Source organism: Littorina saxatilis, linkage group LG16 (assembly GCF_037325665.1).
Source record: "Littorina saxatilis isolate snail1 linkage group LG16, US_GU_Lsax_2.0, whole genome shotgun sequence".
Taxonomy (NCBI): domain Eukaryota; kingdom Metazoa; phylum Mollusca; class Gastropoda; order Littorinimorpha; family Littorinidae; genus Littorina; species Littorina saxatilis.
In genome coordinates, this window is record NC_090260.1 from 32,805,578 (window position 1) to 32,811,386 (window position 5,809).

At 38.6% G+C, this 5,809-nt stretch overlaps 1 protein-coding gene across 1 annotated transcript in view; it reads right to left on the reverse strand.

Annotated features, from left to right (window-relative positions):
* Positions 1–3,178: 3,178 nt before the first annotated feature.
* Positions 3,179–5,809, reverse strand: part of LOC138950866 (uncharacterized) — a gene marked incomplete in the record, with an annotated part of 55,404 nt that continues 52,773 nt past the window's right edge. Inside the window, 1 exon segment of the mRNA XM_070322576.1 lies at positions 3,179–5,702.

Genomic DNA, 5,809 nt, shown 5'->3' on the forward strand with positions numbered 1-5,809 from the left:
TGTCACACGTGAGTTCACACGCGCGCGTGTGTGTGTGTGCGTGTGCGACTGTGCTTGTGACTGACCAGGTACCAAATGGAATGCTGGGCAAAATGTTAAGGTTCACACAGTGGGTGTGTTCCTTCTAAACGAATCAATATGACACAGTGGTCACTAACACACCTTAACAAACATCGCTGTGTGATGATGGTTTAGAGAGAGAGAAAAAAAAAACCAAGTCGCGCAAGGCGAAATTACATTTAGTCAAGCTGTCGAACTAACAGAATGAAACTGAACTCACTGCATTTTTACAGCAAGAGCGTATACTCGTAGCATCGTCAGTCCACCGCTCGATGCACAGGCAGTGACATTGACAAGAAGAGCGGGGTAGTAGTTGCGCTGAGAAGGATAGCACGCTTTTCTTTATCTCTATTCTTTTTAACTTTCTGAGCGTGTTTTTAATCCAAACATATCACATCTATATGTTTTTGGAATCAGGAACCCACAAGGAATAAGATGAAAATCGATTTCGGAAATTTTATTTTAATAATAATTTTTATATTTTTAATTTTCAGAGCTTGTTTTTAATCCGAATATAACATATTTATATGTTTTTGGAATCAGAAAATGATGAAGAATAAGATAAACGTAAATTTGGATCGTTTTAAAAACAAATTTGTTTTTTTACAATTTTCAGATTTTTAATGACCAAAGTCATTAATTAATTTTTAAGCCACCAAGCTGAAATGCAATACCGAAGTCCGGCCTTCGTCGAAGATTGGTTGGCCAAAATTTCAATCAATTTGATTGAAAAATGAGGGTGTGACAGTGCCGCCTCAACTTTTACAAAAAGCCGGATATGACGTCATCAAAGGTATTTATCGAAAAAAAGAAAAAAAAACGTCCGGGGATATCATTCCCAGAAACTCTCATGTCAAATTTCATAAAGATCAGTCCAGTAGTTTGGTCTGAATCGCTCTACACACACACACACAGACAGACAGACAGACAGACAGACAGACATACACCACAACCCTCGTCTCGATTCCCCCCTCTACGTTAAAACATTTAGTCAAAACTTGACTAAATGTAAAAAACCACCTCAACTCCTGTTCATACGCTCCACAATTTTAACTTTTACGCATTGTAACATACTACTGATCGATATAGATATGACTGTTCTTCAAAAGCCAATTCATTCTGTACAACATGGCTACAGTAATTTGCATGTAAACGCTTCGTGATAGGCCCCAATTAACGGACACTTAAGGTTAAACCCATTTTTCTCACAAAGTATATAACATAGCGCAATTTTGAAAACGGATTATTGTAGATCTAACCTACCTTTATCTTCATGTTGAAAAAAATTGAAAAAAATCTGTTATACTTTAAAAGTTATTAAGGTTTGAATTTTTCGGCAAATTGTCCGGTTTTGGGAAACCTACTGCCTAAATCCGGACAGGGGGTCACCAAAATCCGGACACGAAATTAATAGAGTAACAAAAGTTGCAGAAACCATGTTTTAATTAACAATTGCAACCGTTTTCTTTTTCGTGAACGTTCATGTATTTTTACATTTAATTATTATGTTGGTTTTTGCAACTTTTGTCAGTCAAAAAGCAAGTTTTTATGAAGATATGTATCTTTTTCTCGAGCGAGGGTTATGCGTTATTTTTAGTCAAGCGAATTAACCGCACGTTCAACTACACACACACACACACATATTTATTACATATTACCAGGGACCTATATTTTTTACACATATTACATAGTCCGTTATTTGGGCGCACGTGGTGGACGGTATTTGGAAAACCCCACTAGTTGGAGTTACAATGCAGCTGTTGAAAAATGCGTTCATTGAGTATGTCGTATTGCATGGTATTTACTAATAGAGTGTGTGTACTATCTACTTCAACCAATCAATTCATCTTAGAAAGTCGTAACTTCTTGCTGCACTTAGTTTACAAATGTCTAAAATTACAGTGAGAGTGCGAAAAACAGAAAACCACTTACCGTGCAGAATGCGTGCGTTCAGTCGCCATGTTATTTTGGTGCGAAGTGTAAGGGGATATCACTGAATCGTTTCGCGCAAACAAAATTTTGTTGTGACCTCCCATTTCTGAGATATCGCGCGTCCGTTATTAGGCGCCCGTCCGGTAATTAGGGCCTTTCCCCTATATTTGTTTTTGTTGTGTGTGTTTTTTATGATGAAACACTGACAGGCACACCCACACCAGCTGCTATTGAACATTTTATTTCCTGTGTAAATATAATCCAAAAACAACACCAATCAAACAGCAACAACAACAGCATTAACTGAGACAAAAATATAATAAAATGAGATAGCTAACAATTAGAACTTGATATAGGCATGGTGTGATTTTTTTTTTCCTGACTGACTTCCCCGTTTTCTCAGCTTTAACAAAGTCACCCTGTTTCAAATATGTTGTGAACATATTATATGTGACCCTCCACCACGAAATGAGTCGCATGTCACCTCGCGCGGTTCTGCGCTAGGCTGAACGTAAGTCCGGGGGTTGTCTGGTAACAGTGTGAGGGTCACCTTAGTCACAGGCTTATAACTCAAACAGTTTTCGCTCTTTTCTAAAACGGTGTTCACCACTGGATAGAGCATAAAAAACACTTTAGGAAAATGTAAAAAATATGAAAATCATGCAAAGGTGACATGCGACTCATTTCGTGGTGGAGGGTCACATATACATTGTAACACTAAACTACACACAACTCAGCTATACAAACAGTACTGAATACAATTACATGTACAGTACTGTAACCTCACTGCTAAGACCAATTCAAGACTTAAATACCCCCCTTTTTGAGACCTTAATAGCTTCATAAGATTTTCTGTTAATATGTACCTCCATTGTAAAGGCGGCACACTTCTTCCTGTGAAAATTAGTTTGACACTTGGTCATATATCAATGTTAACAAGAGGCGAAGCCTTCAAGGCTCACGTAAGAAATCGACAAACAGTAACACAAACTCAATCACACATACACACCCACAGTAAGCTTAGGTGACGACTGTGCAAGAGTGCGAGACACTAGATCTAGATCTGTCTGTCTGTAGCCTACTTGCGGGGACACGACTGCCAGATGGCCAGATCGACACTGCGCTTTTGACAGCGCTTCCTCGCGCAGACACTGGAAACACGCTGTGCAGATTAACCTGTAGGACATTTTCTTTATCTATTTTTCTGGAGCTACGAAACCGAACAATGTGAAATCGTCTTCTCCGAATCGGCGAACTGCAGCTCGGTGATAACTGTATCTATACCACAATCCTTCACGCGATCTGACCTAACCTTGACCCCTGACCTGGTCTACATACCACACACGACACAAACCAGTCACCTGTTTTTACCCCCCAAAACCCCCCACCACCCGTTTTCTTTGGATACAGACTTTAACTACATATATGTGCCGACAAAATGTTGATCATTGCTTCAATACTTTGAAGCTGTTGCTTGAATAATAACCAGGTAAAATTAGTATTTCGGTGTTCAGTCAAATGTTAGGAAGTTTCTACAACAGACATACATACATACACACACACGCACGTACAGACAGACAAAAGTTAGCATCGCATAGGCTACACTTACGTGAGCCAAAAAGCCAGTAGTGGTTTTATCACTGTGATGTACTAGCCTGACCAGATCTTAAATGGTGAGTCGAACTATTTACTTGTGAAGGAGTGTGCCTTTAAGACCCCCCCCCCCCCCCCTTGATTTTCTCCGATTTGTTTAGCTCTTAAAAGGGGGTTCCACTGTGTGTAACAAAGAGGGGGCAGGGACTAGCTCAGGTGTTAGAGCATGTACTGGACTTGTGATCCTAGGTTCCCAGGTTCGAATCCAGGCCGGGACATGGGTCAAACTTTATGTGCAGACTCAGACGTATCCATGTCCCACCCCAATGTCACCACAGTGGCACGTTAAAGACCTCGGACATTCTGCCGTAAGTGCAGGTGGCTGATTACACCTAAACACGCACACACCTGTGTGTCTCGACATGTAAAGTCGCGTTAATTCCCCCGGGAACATGCAACTAATGGTTTTACTGTGAGGGCGTAAATCAACATTATCATCAGGTAACAAGGAGTTATGACAATCAAAAGGGGTTTATACATAAACATAAAGATGAAGCCCCTGTCCTGAATAGAAAATAGCTGGGTAAAATTAAAAAAATTAAAAATAAATAAAAAAATAAAATCGTATCACAGGTACATTGGAATCCACTATTTGTAAACTCTGATATATGGTGATCAACACTCTGGTTATCATAGTCAAAAAGTTAATCCTACGTTAAGCAGTCATACATCTTGCTATTCTAAGCATGTTTATTGAGGTTTTTGTGCATACAGTAAACTGTCAAGTTTTAGTAGCTCCCAGAAATTCACAACTCAATTAATCCATGGCATCATCTGGCAGGAATCGTATATGAATTGTACAGATGCAACATCAAAAACTGCTGGCAGGAATGAAACGGACGGAATTGGTATGAGAATATCACAGTCATATTTCTTTCATAGTGAAATAACAACAAAACATTTGATTCCTCCGAACAGCTGCCCCCCCCCATGTCCTTTTTGGTTGTCAAACCATTTGTTAAAGCAACATTACATATTTCATGTCATTATAACAATGACAATTGATTCACATCACATCTTGTTATAAAAACATTGGAGTAATTTAATCACCAAATTGTCAATATTGATTCACATGCAATCTGAATACAACAAAAATGTTATACCAATAACATTGTTATAGACCTGCCATTACGTTAGCTGACAAATTAATACCTGCAGAAAATAATTATATTCCTACATAATGTATTATGTGGATATATAATAAATGACTTGCATCCTCAGCCTTATATTAGTATTATTCTTAGCTCCAGATTATTAACACATCTCAGTCCTTTTGCTCGTGAAAATCTGTTCAAACTCAGGCATAACAATCTACACGAAATCTCAACCCCACAGTTGGAGAAAATCTGTTCAAACTCAGGCATAACAATCTACAAGAAATCTCAACCCCACAGTTGGAGAAAATCTGTTCAAACTCAGGCATAACAATCTACAAGAAATCTCAACCCCACAGTTGGAGAAAATCTGTTCAAACTCAGGCATATCAATCAACAACAAATCTCAACCCGGCTGTTCCAAACTTCTGGCAATATTACTGCAGTCAACAATTAATCTCAACCCTACCGTGAAAGAAAATCTTTCAAAATGCGGGCGTTACAAAACAATCAACATCAAATCTTAACCGTGCATGCATGTGGAGTAAATCTAAAAAAAATCGGGCAAACAAATCTCTACCCAACCATGAAAGAAAATTAACCAAAATTCGGTCAAGACAGTCCACAAAGATGAGGTTGCTCAGAAACAAACCACATCTACTAAATTCAAACATTACTGAATATCTGCTGTACACTCAGAATGTTGAAGGGACATAAGTAAGGATCAATAAAAACAGAAGCATGATAAAAGCAAACTCTCTCTGATCATACATATATATAAGCAAGCAGTTGCTAGTTTAACATAACGCAATAGCAGATCACAGTTCCATGACAGCTTACGTAGTCTTCCTCTCTAGCATGCTGGGTATTTTTACGTCTCTAAAACCCAACAAATTCTGACATGGATTACATGGTCCATTTCCATTACTCTATTTCATCTTGCATAGTTACGCAGGGGTATATGTTACAGGGAATAAGAACATTTAGGGAATAAGCTTAATCACTGAAATTTTAAGGGAATAGGCCTCTTCCCTGTTTCAACTGGGGAGTAAGCATATATAAGGCCCTAG